The sequence below is a fragment of the Protopterus annectens genome, chromosome 6.part0 (genome assembly GCF_019279795.1).
Source record: "Protopterus annectens isolate FY-2018-M chromosome 6.part0, PAN1.0, whole genome shotgun sequence".
In the NCBI taxonomy this organism is placed as follows: Eukaryota; Metazoa; Chordata; order Ceratodontiformes; family Protopteridae; genus Protopterus; species Protopterus annectens.
The window spans coordinates 351,136,370-351,157,397 of NC_056737.1; the positions used below are offsets into that span (position 1 = coordinate 351,136,370).

The following is a 21,028-nucleotide window of genomic DNA, read 5'->3' on the forward strand; positions in this document are numbered from 1 at the left end:
GAAATGAGTGCCTTTAATTTGCTTGCTATACTTTTGCTAAAATACACCAAGAATGATAGAATTTTCATCAGATCACCAAAACACAAGGCCATTGTCTTCTGTCTCTTGTTGATATCTGTGTAAGTAACAAGGTATGTAAATTGTTTAGACATTAGTGTACTCCTAAGCAAAACAGACCTAGGGTTATGTTAAGTACATATCTCACATTTCCAATGTTCACTTTTCCAATCAACTCAATGGATGGGAAAGATTCCTCATCTACTAGCACTCCAGGGTGGTCTCAAGGAAGTATATTCTAAAGGATGGTGGAACCAAAGAAAGCAAGGGTTCTAGATTGCGATCCAAGTTTGTGATGGAAGACAAATGTGTGATCTATAGACCAGATCACTGCATCACAATTCACATAATCCAAAGGCAGTCTAGCAAAGATAGCTGTAGATGCTGCAACTGGCCTAGTTGAATGGGCCTTGGGTTGGTATGGGAGAGAGAGAGAGATGTTTCTCTTTAAATGAAATCCACTGGACAACCTCAGCTTTGATACACCATCTCCCAGTTTGGCTATGGAAAAGGAAACAAAAAGCTGGTCTGTTTTTCTAAAACCTTTGGTATAATAGTTTCATAGATTAGTACTAAGCTAACTGCCCTTGCAAGCCTAGACAATTATCCCTTGTGAGACTCAAACGCTGTACCTTGTGTTTGGAAGGCAAACACCTTAACCATTAAGCCACCCTCCCAACAAATATACAATATTTATATAAATATAAATAGCATCTCAGCTGACAATGAACATTCACAAAAGCAAAGTATTCTGCTTCAGTAGAAAAATCTGGAAAGAAAACTGGTAAGTCAGTGGCTTGATTGATGGACACATTGGGGAAAAATATTAGGACTGGTTCGAAGAGACACATTATCCTAATAAAAGATCAAATAATGAAGCTTGCAAGTTAATACCTGCAACTCTAAAATTCTCATGGCTAACAAAATGTCTACAATGAAAATAGTCTTCCAAGACAGGAGCTTTAGTTCTGCTGAAGCTAGTGTCTCAAAATGTGGTCTAGTTAAGGCTTGAAGCAATGAAATAATGTCTCACAGAAGAACTGGATACCTTAGAGGGGGTCTGGGAAGGAAAGTTCCTTGGTGAAAAAGCTTTGGATAACTTCAAAAAGCAGGAGAGTTCTTTCTAATTTTCTCCAAAATGGAAATTAGATGTCCATCAACTGTACTTTGATGGTTAATAAACAAAAAAAAAAAAAAAACATCTTGAAAGAATCCTGCCAAAAAATATCCAAAATAGATGTTAGAGGTACTGAAAAATGATCTAACCCCTTGAATGAGGCCTAGATATGAAATATCTTCATTTACTGCTATACACATTTTGGTGTTTGTCTTTTGAATGGGGATAAGATGTAGATCACTGAAGCAAAAAGCCTGGCGTTCCTGGCTATCACTGGAGTTGGAGAAACTAAGCAGTTAATTTCAAGATCTTGATTTTCAAATGTGGCTGATTAAGTGGGCATGACAAATCATCTGGAAGAGGACCAAGCAATCAGTGGAAGGTGTTTAAGACCAAAGGAAGGAGAAACATAAAAGTTTACTTCTAAGCACAAATAATATCGAATGGTGTGTCATCAAAATCAAAAGAAGTTAGTATCCCTCTATTGGTAGCTGTGATTGGGACATTTATCCTTTTAAATCACAACCTGTGTCCGGTGACAATGACAAATAGATGTAACATATAAGATATATCAACAGCGTTAGAGAACATAAAATGATACAGCTGTTTCAGCAAAAATGGAAACTCTTAAAATAGCATGCACATTACTTAGAAAGTTCTGCCACAATCAGAAACATTTTATTAACCAATTATTCACAACATACAGTTCAGTGTTGTGGGGAACTTCAACCTATGCTGATACTCACTGGGCACAAGGAAGTTAAAATGATAGGGGATAGGACAACGGTCCATCATAGGATGCACAGATATATACACTTCTGCATGATGCTCACACCTATGAGAAATTTGGAAGAGCACTGACTCATTTAAAGCATATTTTTGTCATGTGGCAAAAATGGAAAACCTAGCAAAAAACACTTGAGCACAGAGAAGACATGTAGATTCCACACATAAGATATCCTTACCATGAACTATATTGTTAATACCTTAGACAAGGGCTTTCAGGTTTATATTTTATGCATCAGCTTTTTCAATACATTTGACATAAATCATAAGCTCCTTAATGAATTAAATGCTGTGACTTTCTAAAAAAAATGATTAGGCAGATTGCCGAATTGCATAGTTAGATGTAAGGATCCTGAGGGGTGGTTGGTAAACAAAACTTTCAGAAACTTATACATATTATTATGCACAGGTAATGTTATTATACAATACTTTTTAAGATATTTTTTTCTGATCTAGAAACCCATAGATTACAGGACTTATAATTTACTCTCTTTCAAGCAAAACTGAAATAGAGAAGCATTCTCAGGACTCCAGTCAACTAGGACATGCATACAGAATGTTGAGCATGTGCCAGAAATGTGAACAACAAGGGATGATGAAATATAGGGACTAAGTTTCTAGCAAAAAATAAGAAAACTTGGAGTGCTCTTTCTCAGTTATGGAATCATTAAAGGAAGCATTTGTGAGGCATCTACCGATGGTTTCCTACTTGAAAGTTTTGAGCAGAAGGCAAACCAAACATCAGAGAAGCTTAACTTGATAATAACTTTATTTAAAAAGCAGAAAGGCCAGAGTCTTGGTTTTCTGAAATTAAGGTAGGAGTCAAAGTCTGATTATGGTCAAAGGTGCAATAGGCAGGGTAATAGACATCTCTTCCTGTTCCTTTTGTTTTTTTTTTAATAATGAAAGGGATTTTTATTTAATTTAAAATGCATTTTACAGCAACAACACTCATGGACATTTGTTAAATTAAACAAAACTCTCACAATGAAAACAGTAAAATTTCACTTCTTTTGAAACTCGCATTTATTGAAAGTCCATCTGGCAAGACAATGGACTACTAAAGATATGCTGGGATTCATAGTCAAATTGCGTATACTGAAGTACTAATTAGTGTCTTTCTGAAAGGTGCAGGAATACTAAGGCAATGTGCAACCTATTTGCTAACAGCCTGGAACTGACCACTGGTTACAAGTGTCCCTTTTTAAGGGCATATCAGGAGCATCTTTTGGTGAAGTGACTGTCAGAGTCACACGGCAGATACATGAAAGTTGATGAAATAAACCCTGTACTACAAGAAGTAATTCTAACAGCTCATAGCCTTACTTGTTTGTATTATGTGCCACACACTGCTGCAGCCCAATACAGAGCATTTCATACCCACGTGCCTGTAATAACAAGGGTCAATTAAATTTGTATTCATAGTTAAAATATAAATATTAAACTTGTAAACTTCATGCTGTCCAGTTTATTCACAACCAAATACTCTGTCAAGCAGTCAACAAAAGAAGAAATCCAAGGATCTTGCACAAAGTACTTGCATTATATGATAATATTCATGTTTACTACAACTGATTCCTTGTTTAATACCATAACTACTTTGGGATACAACAAATGCGCGTGTGTGTGTTTCCACACATATATACACATATACACATGCACACATATACACAGATGTGACCATCAGTTACAGCCCATTGTATACACATCATATGTTTAAGGGTGATGAAATAAATGAATAAATGCATAATTAATGGCCAAGAAATGTACGTCAGCTGTCTTAAATGAAAACTATACAGTGGAACCCATTTTACCCCCTCTGCACTCCAAACCTCTTAACTTAAAAATATGAGAAAAAAAACATCAGGAACTAACTTTAAATATTGCTCATATATACTTAGAAAGTTGCTGGTAGAACAAGATTTACATTGGCAAGCATTTTCTGAAGAATGCACAATCTGAAACTCATATGTTTGTCATTGTGTTGTAAATGCAATCCAGAACTTCACCTGTAAACCACAGATTTTATGAGGAACAGACCACAAAGACAAACTTAGGGAATTTGACATCTGTGTGATCTGTGTGCACACCCACACAGATGTGATTATCAATTGTAGTCATTTTTATGACTGAGCACCTAAGATAACGTCTTCAGATCAAGTAAATAAATGAATGAATAAAGTTGCTAGAATAATAATCTTTACTTTAGCAAGCATTTTACGAAGGAGGAAATCTAGAACTCACATGCATGTCATTATTTAGTAACTGCAAGTCCACAACAATTTGCCAGAAAGCCACACATTTTACAATGAAAAGCCCAAGATGTGTCTCTGCTTCTTTCCTCAAGCCAAAATAATGGCTAGCCAAAGGCCCAAAATTATAAAAGCCCCCCAATGAGTAAATACTTAAATAATGTTTTTTTTTTTTTTAATTTATGTGTTAACTGAGTCAACTCTCTGGACAAACTGCCCCTTTTCAAATGCAATCAAAGAACACTCTCTGGAAAAGAACTTAGCCTCACACAGTGGACAAATAAATGTGGAAGAATCAATTGCCTGCAATTAGTGACTACCAAAAGTAGCTCATTAACAGCTCAGATCCCTAATTCTCTGCACTAAGTTTTAGGCATCTGTGACTCACATTAATTAACAGAAGTGGCAATATCAGGTAGGAGCATCCACACCATCTATCTATAATATTTATAAACTTGGAAGCATGAGCTGCACAAATATTGAAGAAAAGAGCATAAAATCAAACAAATACTTTAAAAGAAGTAGTAAAATTTTATACATAAAAAAGTTAAAAAGGGGGGGGGGGTGCCCCCACTAACCTACCACAGACAGAAGAAGCCAAATATCATCAGGAAAGTTTATTTGTTCAGAGGTGAGAAAATAAAGAGAGAATACTAATTTGAAGGGAGAGAGGGATCATTAGATTGGATAAGGAAAAATGGAATGGATGGTACTCTTCCCTCTTAAACTGCAGACATTTATGATGACCCTAAGCTAGTACCAGGCCTGGTCAGCTGCCCTTGTGAGCCTTGTGCTGAATCTGGCCTTAGCTGTCTTTACAAGATGATTGGCAATTCACAAAATAACAATTTACAAGTCAGGCATTCAAGATTTATCCACTGCTTGTACTTGATACAATTTACAGAGTGTTAACAGAAATGGAATGTGAAATAGATTTAGAAAGTGTAGTAACAGACAATGGTTGGAACAGCCAGAAAATGTATCTAGCCAGTTCTTTCCCTGAAGTTTTAAGTTTAAACATCTCCCTGCAGAAATCAGACAACATAAACCTAATAAAGCACTCAGTAAATCTTGACAATCTGTACTGTAGAAAAGTACTTGTTTATACTTCATTGCTTTGCAGAAGCATTTCTGGAAGTCAATGTTAAAAGATCATTTGCTGGTATTAGAGACTGAGTATTTAATTCTGGTTATTTGCAAGAATTAATGATTTGGACTAAAACTGTTTTGAGGCCCTCTTTGACCTGTCTCAGACTCATGATCTGGTTTATTCCAGACTAAACTTCAATTAAAGTAAATTCAAGTAACATTTTCATACTAACGACCATAATGGAACATTGATTCTTTAAGGAATGGTACAAAAACATTATCACCAGCCCATTCATCTATTTTTTTAAACCTTCAGGCTGTTTTACCCTTATGGACAAGTTGTTCCAAAGTCTTGGGATTTTTATTGTTATATACAAGTGACATTATCTTGGAGAGACCAACTTTCACCATAAAGTTTATGTTCTTATGTCTATGTGTTTTGTGATAATTATAGATGTCAGTATTAAACACACTGTAAAAGAGGATCATTAAATATTTTGTAGGCCAAAATTATTGCACCCCTTATATATATCTATAACAAAAAGAAAATAAATGCAAGTGGTTACATCTCGCTTTATAGTCTATACTGTCAATGTTCTCTTAACAAATTTTCTTTGGACCTTATCCTGACTGTATCTGACCTTTAATAAAAATACTAAATGCATTACCAGAATACTTACAACTAGCAGCCAAGGTGATTGTGTATTCAGTCAACATTCTTATCAGTCACTCCATTACTGAATCATATGTCCCTCTTTTATGGAAAAAATCCATTATTACCCCACTTCTCAAAGGAGGTAATGCCCATGATCTCCCAAACTACCAGCCCATCTCCATCCTCTCCCCACTATTAAAAATCCTAGAAAAATGTATTCAAACCCAACTACTCAATCACCTCATCAAAAATAACCTCTTATCTCCCACTTAGCATGGCTTCCGCCCAGGCCATAGTACTACTTCAGCCCTACTCTCCTTTACTGACACAGTGAATAAAACTCTTGACACTGGCTTATCCACTTCTGTACTCCTGCTAATCCTTTCAACAGCTTTTTATTTATTTTATTTTATTTTACATTTGTTAACCGGGGGTGTCTGACTGAGCCGAAAAGGCCCTTTTTCAGCAGAGGCCTGGGGAGAAAAGCTCCACAAAGAAAAATTACAGACACATTTAGTTATTTAGACATGATCAGTATACACACAAATTACAGGAGACATGTTTTTACAGTGGTATGCGGCATATAAACAGTTACAGTGGAGAGAACAAACAAAAAAATATTAATTTTAAAAATAAAGGTAATTAATAGATTTGTGGTGTACAGCTGAAATTTGGAACATAGGTAGAATACATACATAGTACACAGGTACAGTACATACATTGTAGATTAGCCAGTGTTTGTGAGTAAGATTGAAAACTATTGTCAAGTGCTCTAGATTTTGTATGCATGTGTTATCCGCTTTCACTAGCCTGGGGAGCAATCATGGCACTGCCAACTTTCCTTGAGATGTTGCCTGATGAGGTCTTTAAAGGAGGCTTTGGATCATGTGTTTTGAATGCTTGTAGGGACAGAGTTCCATTTTTTTAGCCAGTGAACTACTATATAGTACATCTCCAAAGCTATTGTAGCTGTTGGTGACTTCTAGTAGTAGTTTGCTTGATGATCTAAGAGGCCTTTTGGCTGAGTGATGTTGTACTAGGTTTTTGAGGGCAGGACACTTATTGGGGAGGTAATAGACAGAATGACAGAGGCAGAGCTGATTGTAGGTTAGGAGGTTGGGCAGTTCAAGCCAGTGGAGCTGTCTCAAAGCAGTACAGTGATGAGTTCTATATGAGCAATTTGCAGCAAAGCGGGCAATTCTGTTATAGCAAGCTTCCATTTTGCTTAGTTCAGTTTTGTTGAGATTAGTCAGAATGGGAGATGCATAGAGTAGGGTGGATAGAAGTTGGGAGCGAGCAATGGCTGATCTTGTGTTGCTGGTAAGAAATGGTTTGATATGGTAGAGCGACCCCAGTTTGGCATGTACTTTTTTAATAGTTAAGTTGAGATAACTATCAAATTTTAGGTGGGAGTCTATGGTTATTCCCAATAGGTTAGCCTGTGCCACTGGAGCAATTGGAGTAGCATTAGTGGAGTAGATAGTGAATTGACTGTTAGTGTTTTTGTTAGAACTGGTTATAATGATAAGCTGAGTTTTCTTTGGATTGAGGATACGTTGGGCTTTGGTAATGTAGTTTTCAATTTCAGAGAATGCTAGTTGAGTTGTTTGCAGGAGGGTGGGAATGTTTTTTGACACTATATCTCACCCTGAGCTTTTGCAACACCTACAGAAATTTGGCTGCTCCCAAACTGTAATAACCTGGTTTTCCTCCTACCCAAACAACAAACAACAATCAGTTAAATTGCAAAACCAACTATCTGATTTCTTAGTACACAATACAGGTGCCCCACAAGGATCCATTTCAGGACCACTACTTTTTAATATATTCATTAATGATCTAAAGAAAGCCTCCCAGGACAGCATACTAATTCAGTATGCAGATGATTCAGCTATCATCTCATCCTCCCATGATTTCATCAACCTCCAGAAAATAACCCAATATACTTTCTCCTCTATAGATACCTGACTGAATGTCTCTCAATTAATGCTTAATGCAAAAAAAACTAAACTGTTATTATTCTCATCAATACCGCCAACTACAGAATTCAAAATTATCTCCCTTAACAACACAGTAATCAAACAGGTACAATTCACAAAACTACTAGGAATTACTATTTGAACACAGTAAAGAAGACCCATTTCAAACTAGACAAATTATACCAACACAAACTATACCTTGATAATCAAACTAGGAACAAACTAGCAAACACATTGCTTATTCCATCCCTTATGTATGGCAGCCCTATTTTCACCAACCCCCATACATCACTTAGTAGTAGACTACAACAATGCTACTGTAAAATTGCAAAATGTGCATCAAACTTGTCTAACTGTTACTCCACTGTACCCCTCTCTCAAACCTGTCCTGGCTAGAATTCCACCACTACCTCCAGTTTACTCACCTCTCTATATATGGCCATAAATTAATTCTCCAACCTGATAGCTGCCCTGGTCTCCAATCCATCTAACACACATATACCACTACTCAATTCCTCTGCTCTTCTGAGAAAACCTTATTAAGTATGGCCATACCCAACAACCTTATTTAGTGTGGCCATACCCAACAACATACTCCCACAACATATCCAAACTATGGAATAGCCTCCCCTCTACCATTACCCAACTAGACTCCCTAAAGCCCTTTAAAGCTGCACTAAAATCCTACTTGTTACAAAATCCAAGTTCTACATGTCACATACAATGTAATCCTCCTTAATTACATAACCCATTAAACAAGAAGCCTACCTTGTGACACCTCTCACTTCATTCTACTCAAGTGACTAGAAGACCTTACTATCTGTCCATCACAATGTACCTAATTTATGTAATGTAGTTTTTATTTTTAACTGTAATTTGAGGCTTGTAGATTAATGTATATAACGTGTAAAAAAACTAGGAACCAATGCGACAATGACTATAACCTCAAGGAATCAAGGAAAATCGGCCAGCCAAGGTAGTTCCCGCCAGCAAAACAACACAATCCACAATGAAAAACCACAGTGTGCTGTAGTTGAACCAAAATGTACTGGAAACCAAAAAACACAGCGATACTAAAATAACAGGTTTAATAAAACAATAAAACAATGACGAATTGACCTAGGTTTTAGTTAAGTGAAACAAACTTCTTCAGAATACATAATTCAAAAACACCAACAAGATTAAATACACAAGGTTACACCCATCTTAATTCAATTAATAAGTAACAGCTGAAACGTTGAACTAATAATGCTATTACCTAGCTTTGAATTAATAATAAAAGCCTAAATCCTAATGCTCATGTAACAATATACATCGAACAACACTAGCAATTTTTACTTCCCAAAAAAATTAACAATTGATAAAAATAATAAAAATAATGGTGAAAAATGGCAATACAGGAACAATTCAGAGAGCATTCTGCTCTTATACACAAATTAATGAACAAAGATGTTGTAACCGGTCCATCTGACACAAGGGATAGCTTGGGCTTACCCCTTACGCAGGTTACACCCAGGTCTTCAGCTGTTGGCAGCAGAACTTCTGGCTCATTGAATGGAGTCAATCCAGTATGAAATGGTGCGTTTAACAGTGAGGTATGGAGAACCAATTGCTGTTCCTTTAATGTGGTAAGAACATCTACTGTTACCAATAAAGACAGTAAATCCATGAAAGACATGCTGAAATCGTTTGAAATGAAGTTGTTTAAACTTAAAAGAACACAGCTGGAAAACAGCTATCTTACCAGGAACATCGAATTAGGTATAGTACCGAAAGGTTTACGTTTGTGGAGGTATCCGAATGGATGCGATGGTGATGAATTTATGCTTAAAGAATTACACGAATTATTTAACAACAGTGGGCTAAAACTCATGGACATAATGGTCAAGTACAATGACATCAAAATTGGAAGTTTGTTAACAGAATTGGATGTTCTAAACAACAAGATTAATCAAGATCTTTTGTTTGACCAATATTACACAAAGTATACTCACATAATTAAGGATGTGGAACATAGTTGTGAGAATATATTTCAAAAGAAAAACACCAACATTCAGAGAGATGTTAAAAGTTATGACAATGGGCTTGTTTATCCTAAATCTAAGGCTTTAGACGGTTGTCATGGTAATGACAACAAACGTATGCATGAGAGGAACATGGAGGAAGTTGATTATGTCATTTCCGGTCGCGAATATGATGAGCAAGGAGCAGCCCGTTTTGATAACAGGAGTCCCAGAGAAGAAGGGCCACGGCATTCTGATAGACTTAGAAATCAGGGGCACTCATCTGTGGTGAACGATTATAATAACACGGGGGCTCGATCTAAAAGGGATTTTTTATCCAACAGAAATCCAAGGAGTGCATGGAAAACACACAAGTAACTGATGGTGATTTGATCTATATGGCCAAAGGTGAAAACCAATTTTGTTATCAATATATGGACTATGAGTTTCAAACTTCATGTATGGAGGATTTTGAATGTAATAGAAGTGAGTACATTGTTGAATCAGTTTTTGATGAAGTACATTTTGATAACGATTCTGTTACATTAGAACAAAATGATATTTTGTTATGTGCTGGCCGTGGTGTGAACGTTCATTTGAACAACACACCGACCATTGATAGAAAGTTGTTCAGTGGGTCGGTTACACCCAAAAACATAGTTTTAACGGGGCAGGGGGGAGTTCATGAATTTTCCAGTGTGGAGTTATATGTTCCTCCTTGTGATGATAACAATGGCGAATTTAAAACTAACGCCAGTCATTTTGTTAATACTAGTAGCAACAGCCAACCACTGCAGTCTTGTTATGGTGAGGTGGATGATAATATTCTAATGAATTTAAGCACGTATGAGTGGTCAATTTGCGATAATATTTCATTGTGTATAAATAATGATAGTTATGCTACATCAGATGTTGATGTTGGCGACAGTGTGGGCTGTTGCAATATGGTTATTAAGTGCTCCTCCAACGATGGTAATCTATCAGATGTGAGTGTAAATAACGGTTTGGATAACCATGCCTCCAAACAAACCATTTCTATGATACATGATGATAATTCCTTTCATGTGGATTTTTGTATTAATCTTGACCCTGAAGTATATTTCAATCAAGTGCTTGTTGATGAAGTGGTTGGACACCACGCGTCCAGTGAACATCACAGAAGTGAAGGCAATAGTTTTAACGTTATGAATAATGGCTTTCTAAGTAATCCTACTGTTATTACTAATAGTAAAGGTGATTTCAAACTTTATAATTATTCAAAAATTCCCATGGATGACCAACAGGTCAACCTTTTTTCGAGAGGTTTTAGTTTTGTTCCATGTCGGAAGGGGAATTTAGTTGAGTCCATTTTGGACTTAAAGTTATTTACCCATAAGCTAAACTTAAAGATTTTATTTGGTAATAGCTTCGACAATGATAATAAGACTGATAAAGACTATTTTAGTAAGTCAAGTGTGTTTAATCCCCCTATGAATGACAAAGTGGCCATCTTTGAGAAATTGAGTGAAAATGATATCAGGAAGTTTCATAAATCTTATAAACAAACTATACATTCAAATATGTCTAGAGATGAACAGGTTATATTCAAAAACATATGTGGTATGCAAGACATTAGAATTATGAAACCCGATAAGGGCAACGGAGTGGTTATCACGGATAAAAGTGATTACATTTCGTACATGACAGCTATGCTACTTGATGATTCTTACGCTGAAGTAAGTTTAAACGAAATTAATATAGCTCATAAAAAAATTGATTTATCACTCAATGATATGTTATTCCAGGGAGAAATAAATGAGAGTGAATACAACTATTTGATTAATGAAAATCCAGTCATTAGTGGGGTCTTTGGTATACCCAAAATTCACAAATGGTTGAACAATCTACAGTTTCGACCGATAGTAGATGGTAAAAGGAGCAAAACTTGTTTCATAAGTCAATTCTTAGATTATTATTTCAAAAAGGGTATGTCAAAATTTCCCTACGTTACCAAAGATTCGTGGGATTTTTTAGCAAAACTTAAAGATTTTGTTATGGAAGAGGGTTATCGCTTTGTAACAGTGGATGTATGCAATTTATTTACAACCATACCCCATGACATCGGTTTAATATGGTTGGAGGAACAGCTTTTTGAGACTAGCATATATGATCAGGAGAAAATCAATACGTTAGTTAATTTAATGGATATAGTTTTGCATAACAATTTTTTGTTTTACGAAGGTAATTATTACCAACAGGTGAATGGGGTGGCAATGGGGGCAGCTTGTGCCCCCATGTATGCCAATCTCATTATGACTTATTGGGAACAGAATTATATTTTTAAAAGTGAATTTTGTGAACATATTAAGACATATTCAAGGTATTTGGACGATATTTTTATCATCTGGGATGATGATTATGGGGCGTTGGATCTTTTCCTTGAGTATATTAACAACACTGTTTGGTTTTTAAAATTTACTTATGAAATTGGTCATGAGTTTATTACATACCTAGATATTAAGTTATCCTATGACAGGGAACATGGTGGACTGAAATCAAACATCTATAGGAAACCAACTTTTTCCAATTCCTACCTCCACTACGAGAGTTGGCACCCTGACCATCAGAAGAAAGCGATTGTTAAAGGGCAGATGGTCAGGGCAGCCAGGATGGTGAGCAAAGATGAGGAATTCATTGAGGAATTGACATACATGTCATTATTATTTCAAAATAGGGGATATCCTAAATATTTATGCAAGAAAATATTTGATGAAGCTGTGCATAAAAGGCAAATTGGGATATATCAAGCAATACCTAACAAAGAATTTTCACACAACAAAATTATTAAGTCAGTGGCCAAACCAGCACTTAATGACATTCCCTTGTATATTTCTACATTCAATGATTCTTTTAAGATCATTAAAACTATTATAGATAGGAATTGGGAGGTGTTGATTAGGGATAGAGCTTGGGGGCACCTCTTTCAGGGGCATTTAAGTTTTGTCTATAGGAAAGATTTGTCCTTTAAGGACATTTTTGAAAAAGAGAACAAGTGTTATGGGGGACATACCAATAGACCCAATGGCAACTTTAAGTGTGGGAGGTATTCAGTGTGCACTTATATACATTGCACGGACAATAATCTTGTTGTTAATTCATGTTACATCAAGATCAATGGCCATTTTAATTGTTATATATCTGATGTGGTTTACCTAGCTTTATGTCAGGACTGTAAAGCCTTTTATGTTGGTAAAACCAGCAAACATTTTAGGGATAGGGTGAAAGAACATCTGTTGGATATTAGGCATATGAAAACAACCAATGCCCTTGTTAGACATATATTGAGTTATGCTGACCACAGATTTAAATTTTGTATCATCCATCACATTGTTCATGACCCACAGGGGAGGGTTACAGAATATGATTTGGATGTTCAAGAGTTAAAATGGCAGATATCTTTAGATGCATATAATCAACCAGGCCTAAATGAATTTTGTACCATCAAGCCTATTTTAAAGTCGAATAGAATTATGGGGAAATAGTTTTTATAATAAAGTAGCCGTCACAGTATATGAGTTTATGTTTTTTTATATATGTCTTTTACATACATACACACATTCACATATAATAATTTTTCATTACATTATTATTTACATGGATGTTAGAATAACATATCATAAATTATTTCATAATATATAGTTAAAATTTTATTCATTTTACATATATTTAAATACATTAGATACATATTATTTGTTGTATATAGTGCATTATTGGTCTATTTCATTTCTTAAATTTTACCGTTTACCTTTTTATCATTATTTTTTATTTTTCATTACCATTTTTCACCATTATTTTTATTATTTTTATCAATTGTTAATTTTTTTGGGAAGTAACAATTGCTAGTGTTGTTCGATGTATATTGTTACATGAGCATTAGGATTTAGGCTTTTATTATTAATTCAAAGCTAAGTAATAGCATTATTAGTTCGACGTTTCAGCTGTTACTTATTAATTGAATTAAGATGGGTGTAACCTTGTGTATTTAATCTTGTTGGTGTTTTTGAATTATGTATTCTGAAGAAGTTCGTTTCACGAACGAAACCTAGGTCAATTCGTCATTGTTTTATTGTTTTATTAAACCTGTTATTTTAGTATCGCTGTGGTTTTTGGTTTCCAGTACATTTTGGTTCAACTACAGCACACTGTGGTTTTTCATTGTGGATTGTGTTGTTTTGCTGGCGGGAACTACCTTGGTTGGCCGAACTTCCTTGATTCCTTGAGGTTAATGTATATAACGTGTTTGGAATTTTGTACTTTCTCTTGTACTCACTTTTTTTTGTCTTAAACTGCGGAGCCTTTCTCCCCAGATCTATGATCAAACTGTATAATATTTTGTTATTTGTTAACTGTGGAGCTTTTCTCCTCGGGCCTACACTGAAAATGGGTCCTGTGGTCAGTGGGCTTTCCAGGTCAACAAATGACAATAAATAAATAATAAATATAATTTTACTGTAATCAGTTATAGCTCTTATGTAAGTTCTAAGGATTAAAGCTAAACAGTTCTCATCTTGTAAAGAGAGTCCATAAAATATATCTCAACCTTTGGATAGACTTACCACGGGATTCAGTAAGGTTCCATTCAGGAATAGGTTATTCCTGCACTTAAGCAATGTTTAGGAGCAGGACGGCAGTGTGCCATGCATAGTAACGAAGGTGCACTGCTTCTGCTCCTAAATGGACATGGAACATGGACAAGTGCAGGGGGTGTGTCTGAGAGCAGAGGTCTCACAATACACATGCCCCTGCACTCAGGAAGTGCCATTTGGCAATAACAATGAGTGAGAACACTCATAGAAGGTTGTGTACCTCCCAACTGTACAAATCATAGCATAATGTCCCACATTTGTTTCCCATACATTTGGCCTGTACCCCAGTTGTACCCTGAAATCATGGGATGATGTCAGGAATGAAGTCATGAAATAATGACATAGATATGACTGTCATACACCAAACCCAACAGAAAATCTATATTAAGGCCAGTCCTGTTACTCTAGCAACTGTCCCAAGTTTATAAGAGCAATAATTAAAATACGTCCATAGTTGAACCTCATGTTGTCAAGCTTTGTCCAGATAATGTACATTAAGAGGTTGAGAGGTATGGGTGGTTGCTAGGATGTCTGCCAAATGTGCAGATGCATGCAAGAATCCACAGCAATAAGTGAAACCTGTCCCTTCCAAGAGAAAATAGCAGTATAATTTGTTTTTATCAAACAGATTAAATTTAACTGTAGGTGTGCAGGTTTGCCCATTGCTTAGCTATGCATACTGTAGTTTAAATGGCACAAGAAGATAAATATGAAGATGCAGGAAAATGAGCCAATACTGCAATAGTGTAGTGGTCAGAGCGTTCATCTTATGAGCAGTCATTCCCGGTTCGAATCCCAATGTAGTATTTTCCATGTCAACTCACTTTATGAACAATTTTTTTTGTTGTATAACCTACTAAATAACATATATTTGTGAACTGGAGTACTGCATTAAATGCAGATGTGAGGTGCCATTGTAATAATAAAATCCACAGATAAACAATAGTGCCCCATACAGTATATGTGCACATGAATCAGGGATACAAATCGAAGGTAAAATGTGTAAGGAATGACAAACCCATAGAAAGGTGTTTTCATAGTTTGTAGTAGTGTACTGGGCTGGACTGCTGCCTGTGTAACTGGCTGATTCTGATACATTTCACCTACCAGCTATGCTAGTCCTCCTTGATTACCTTCCTGCTGCTGTTTTCCATTTCCATTGCCTTCCTGTTTATGCCCAGGGGTACGCCACGTGAACAAAGTGCACATATGTGCATGGAGCTGCTACTTCCTGGTTTACTTTTTTTTTTCTTTTAAAACATGGTGCGCGGCGTGCATACCTGCTTATGCAATGTAAAGAGTGCTTGGCAGCTTCAGACACTCCCCCTTTTTTAGCTCTGCTAAGCTAAGGGCAAACCCAAGCCACAGGGCTCCAATAAGCTTACAGTATGCCTGACACACCCCTCTATGATGTCAGCTAGTTCTTAGGCTTGCACCATGGTCTTCCTGCACCTACACAGTTGGGTGCTGGCGAGCCATCTGGGATTCAGTATCATTCCCCTCATTTGCGTAGGATTGCCTGCTAATGCCTAGTTACAAGTCTGACACTGAGCCTTCCTCCTTAGCAACCGCTATTCACTGTCTATGTTGTATAATGAGTATATATTGACTATAATGGCAAAATTGTGATTTTGGATAGAATGCTTTTTTCTAGGTTTTTTTTTTTTTTTTTTTATTTTCGGGCCAATCCTGTTTGAGTGCCACTACCCTATGCTTAAATGGCCAACATCAGCCAAAAAAAAAAAAAAAGTGTCTTTTTTTAATTTTTGCAACTGTTTTCCATGCCAATGGGCATATATTTGGCCATTGGCATGCTTTACATATTATATACACCCTTTACTTGGAGCTGTCATGGCTCCGTTTTGTAGTTTGCAGAAATGTACTTGGTTACTAACCGAGTACATTTCTGTAGATTACACTAGTCCTGTACGGCTGGCTGCTAGCTTCCTGGATCACAAATTCACCTCATTTGAATGTTTTTCACCTGCAAATGGGATAACTTGCATACAGGAGCTGTGTACATGCAGCAATAGTGCAGGAGCGCTCATGCACATCCCGGGAGCTTATTCCTGGATCTCTCGGCGAACATATTGCCTTCGGCAGCTCCTGCACTATTCCTGCATGCCGTGCAGAGCTTGCTAAATCCCGGAATTAGTACTAATTGTTTTTGGCATGTAATTTAAAGATAGATTAGATTTTTTATTTATTTACTGACATTTTATTAATGGGAAAGTTTGAGTGGTAGAAGCCCATTTTCAGGGCAGGCACAGAGAAAAAAAGCTCCAGATTATTACAAAACATTTTAAAAATGATAATTTTACAATCTTCAAAAATAAAACAAAAACATCTGCAGTTTTAATAATGATAACAAATTAGACATAATATAAAAACATTGGTTAAGAATCAAAACAAGTTATATGGCGATCATTTAATATTTAGAGAATTTTTAGGCAGTTTGTACAGAAATTAATGGCAAGTAGTCTAATATAAACAGGAATTGCAATATGACATGAGGGGAAAACAGGCTTATGGTGTGTTTAGAGAGAAAATCAGGGAAGAGAATTTGATAGCAGTAAGGAAGAAAGTGAAGAAATGATAGGAAGGCGGTATACAAAATGAAAAGGTAACTTATTGACATTTAGTAGGATATAGTTTATCCTGGTTTTAGGTTCATAGGTTCATAGGTTTATACTAGGCTCATTGTTTTTTGAATGCTCATCTAGGGCATTTATAAGCCTAGCCAGAGTGTGTTTGGCTTTCGCCACCCATTTTAAATTAATTTTGCTATGCCCTTTTTCGAGGTTAGTATACTGTGCCTCTGTCTAACAGTGACACAGAAGTGATACCCGGGGTAAACCTACAATCTTTCATCCACTCATCAAGATTCCTCTTGAAGAGAGTCAATGAGGGACTCTGCCTAACCTGGACTGGGATTTTATTCCATAGTGAGGGGAGCCTCTGGGTTATGAATCTGTCCCTCCAGCATGTCCTATTTATTTCAGTGCTGAGGTTCAAGTCTCTCGAGCACGTAGCTCGATGGGATTTGGATTTTCTGAGGTGCAGCATGTCCATTAATTCCGGGTTGGACATGGCTTTATACGTCAGGCACAGATTGCCTCTGAGCAGGTGGTATGCCACTGAGTAGAGCTGGAGTTTCTTTAACCGGGAAGCATATGGCATCTGTTTGAGCCCTTTGATCCTCTTGGTGAGGTACTTTTGGGTCTTTCCAGTTGCTGCAGGTGTCTGGTAAGGTACATCCCAAAAGGGGCATTGTACACAATTATGGGCCTGATGAGGGATGAGTAAAGAGGCACGATGACCTCACCTGATCTAGATGTGAATCCCTTCATGATTAGGTGGGCTATATAAAATGTTTTTCTAACCTCTTTGGCCACATGGTTGTCATTTGAGAGATTGATATCAACTTGGGTCCCCAGGTCCCTAATTACTTCTTCCATACTTAATGGATTACCACTTATGTGGTAATTTGTGGGCACTTTGTTTTTGCCAAAGGGGATGACTATACACTTTTTGGCATTTAGCTTGAGGCCATGGCTCTGGCACCAGTTGTCTGTTTCTATGAGGCCCTTTTGGAGGATGCTTGTGTTGGCTGGAGAGTTGATTATGGTGCCCAGTTTGCAGTCATCTGCAAACTTGGTCAGCCACAGTCCTTCTGTGTTGGCCTGTACCTCTGAGAAATATATACCGAACAAGAGAGGTCCCAGGACTGAGCCTTGTGGGATGCCACTTGTAACTGGCTTGGAGTCTGACATGGCTCCAGCAATTCTAACCATGTGGGTTCTGTCCTTGAGCCAGTTTGCAGCCCATCTAGTGACATAGGGGTTTATATTTAAGCTGGTGAGCTTATCTATAATGCCTGATTGGGGTATTGTATCGAAGGCTTTTGCGAGGTCCAGGTAGGCTGTGTGGACCACCTTCCCCTCATCAATGGCCTTGGTGACTGTTTCAAAGAAATTGACCAGGTTTAAGAGGCAGGATCTGCCCTTAACAAAGCTGAACTGGGTAGGATCCAGTGTCTGTAGGTCCCCAATATCTTTATTTATAATGTCCATGATGATCCTTTCCATAGCTTTGCAGACCAAGCTAGTCAGGCTTATGGGGCGATAGTTTCCAGGATCCGTTGAGGCACCACCTTTATGGAGAGGGACCACCGTTGCTGTACGCCACTGTTTGGGTGCATATCCTGTAGTACGGCTGAGACTGAACAGCAGTTTTATGTTTCAGTTTAGCTCTTCTTGGAGTTCATGTTGGACACAGCCCGGGACACCGTCTGGTCCCATTGATGCTGTGTTTCTTGCTTTGGAGAGGGTGGCTCTTACCTGAGCATCTGAGATGTCAGGGGGGCAGAACTCTGCTGGGATAGATATTTGCCCTTTTGGTGGGGGGTGGGTTGCGCTGAACCTGTCAGCTAGGATGTTGGCAATGTCTGTGGGTTTGGTGTATTTTTTGTCATTTTGGACTAATTCTGAGCATATCTGGGAATTCCCACCCAGGTTCCTAACATAACTAAAGAAAGGCTTATGATTATCCTTAGTGTCCTGTGCAATTTTTCTCTCGAAGCTGGCCTTAGACGATTTTATGAGTGCCTGTAGTTTCTTGCTAATACTGATCAGAGATGCCTTCCCTTTTTGGGATTTTGCTCTATCATGTAGTAGCTTCCTCCTTCTATTGTATAGTTTGTTTATGGCTAGGGTCCACCAGACAGGATGTCTGCCTTTGGAGGATTGGGTCTTGGTTTTATTCGGGATTGCATGATCCATGCATTCCTGAAGGTGTTCATAGAATGCGTTTATAAAGGATTCTGCAGTCTGGGCCGTATTTTCCACAGGCCCGGGGGCTTTGAAGGATTCCACCTCGGTTTTGAGGAGTGTGAAGATGTTACAACAATATTCAAAAGTTTGTACTCCTTAAACTCCTTAACAGGCAAAGTTGTTAAATATACCAGAAATATTGGAGTTTTATTCAAGAAATATTTGATATTACATTTATCAAGACTAAATTTAAGACCAGTGTCATGACCCCATTTGCCTAATGATTGTAAATATAAAATGAAATGATCAGTTTCATTTTGCATTACGAACCCAGTTTTAGAGTCATCGGCATATTTATGTACCCAGTATTTTGTGGTCCTAGGGATACTTGATGACACTATATTAAATAATGCTACTCCTAATACCAATTCTTGATGTACACCAGACATAACTGGTAAGTAATCAGAATACACATTTTGGATACTGGCACATTGCTGTCTAATAATCAATCTGTTTACGATCCATCTTTTAATATAACATTTAATGTTATTCTCAATTAAGCCTTTATAGATATCTGTAAAAGAAGGTTATCAAATGCCTTTGCCATATCCAAATAAACTACACCTGGCCATAGTCAAAACACAGGTGCTATTGTTATCTAATCATAAAAGCTTACCAGATTGCTCAGGGTTGACCTACCCTTAATGAAGCTATGCTGTTCAATATCATTTTTCAGTATAATATTAGTAATGTGGCCCATCGAGTCTAACAAACAACTTTTGAAGCACTTACAAAGCAATGATGTTAAACGTATATGTCTGTGTTTAGAGATAAGGGACCAGAGTCATTAACTCCTACACTAAATCTACATGATCTATATTCAAGAACTTTGCTACCACTCCTTTTGTGCTTTCTAGTCACTCAGAAAGATCTCACTAAGTGTAGAGGTAATCTACACTTCATGGAAACCTTTATGAATTCCTCTTGAGATTTAAGGCTCCAGGAAAATCAGTAGGAAACTGAAATTAAGAAGAAGAAGGTGTGAGTTATGCTTGTGGTGTCTACTTGCACAGCATGGTGAGCACTTAGTGTAGGTATTAATAAATCCCAGGGAAGACCTTTCCTATCTTACCTACAGATGTTATTGATCAGCCCTCTTTACATAAATACCAGTGGTGTCCTTCCACCTTGGAATGCATATGCTGAATGGCAAGATACTTTCCAAGGCCAGCTGTATTGGCATAGATGGATGAAGTCTTATGACCCAGACAACCTGAGTTTGGCTAGATGCTTGGCCACCTGTTGCTGCAAGTGAGAATGAAAAAGAAATGATGAGATGGAGTCCAGTCACCTTTTCCAAGGGGAAGATGTTAAGTGTGCTGTGGACACCAAGATGAGGCACAGGTGGGGAGGCCATTACCACACCACTATCCCCTTGCTGCAGAGTAGAGGGATAGTCATTTGAAGGAGGGGTCACTATGGAAGTGGGGATGGTTCCCTGATGATATCACTGTATGCCCCACTTCACCTTGTGACATAAAATCCAGCTTGTCATTGGAAAGTAGGGCATAAACAGAAAAATTCACAACTCTGCAGGGATAATTCTGGGATTAGATCACCATTTATCACTTTTCCATGCCTGCTACAGAAACAAGCCTGTTTGGGAGGGTGGCCTAATGGTTACGGTATTTGT

At 37.3% G+C, this 21,028-nt stretch overlaps 1 protein-coding gene across 1 annotated transcript in view; it reads left to right on the top strand.

The window, feature by feature from the left end:
* TMEM121 (transmembrane protein 121) overlaps nt 1-21,028 on the top strand; it is a 1,625,720-nt gene that overhangs the window by 1,502,002 nt on the left and 102,690 nt on the right. The window lies entirely within an intron of this gene.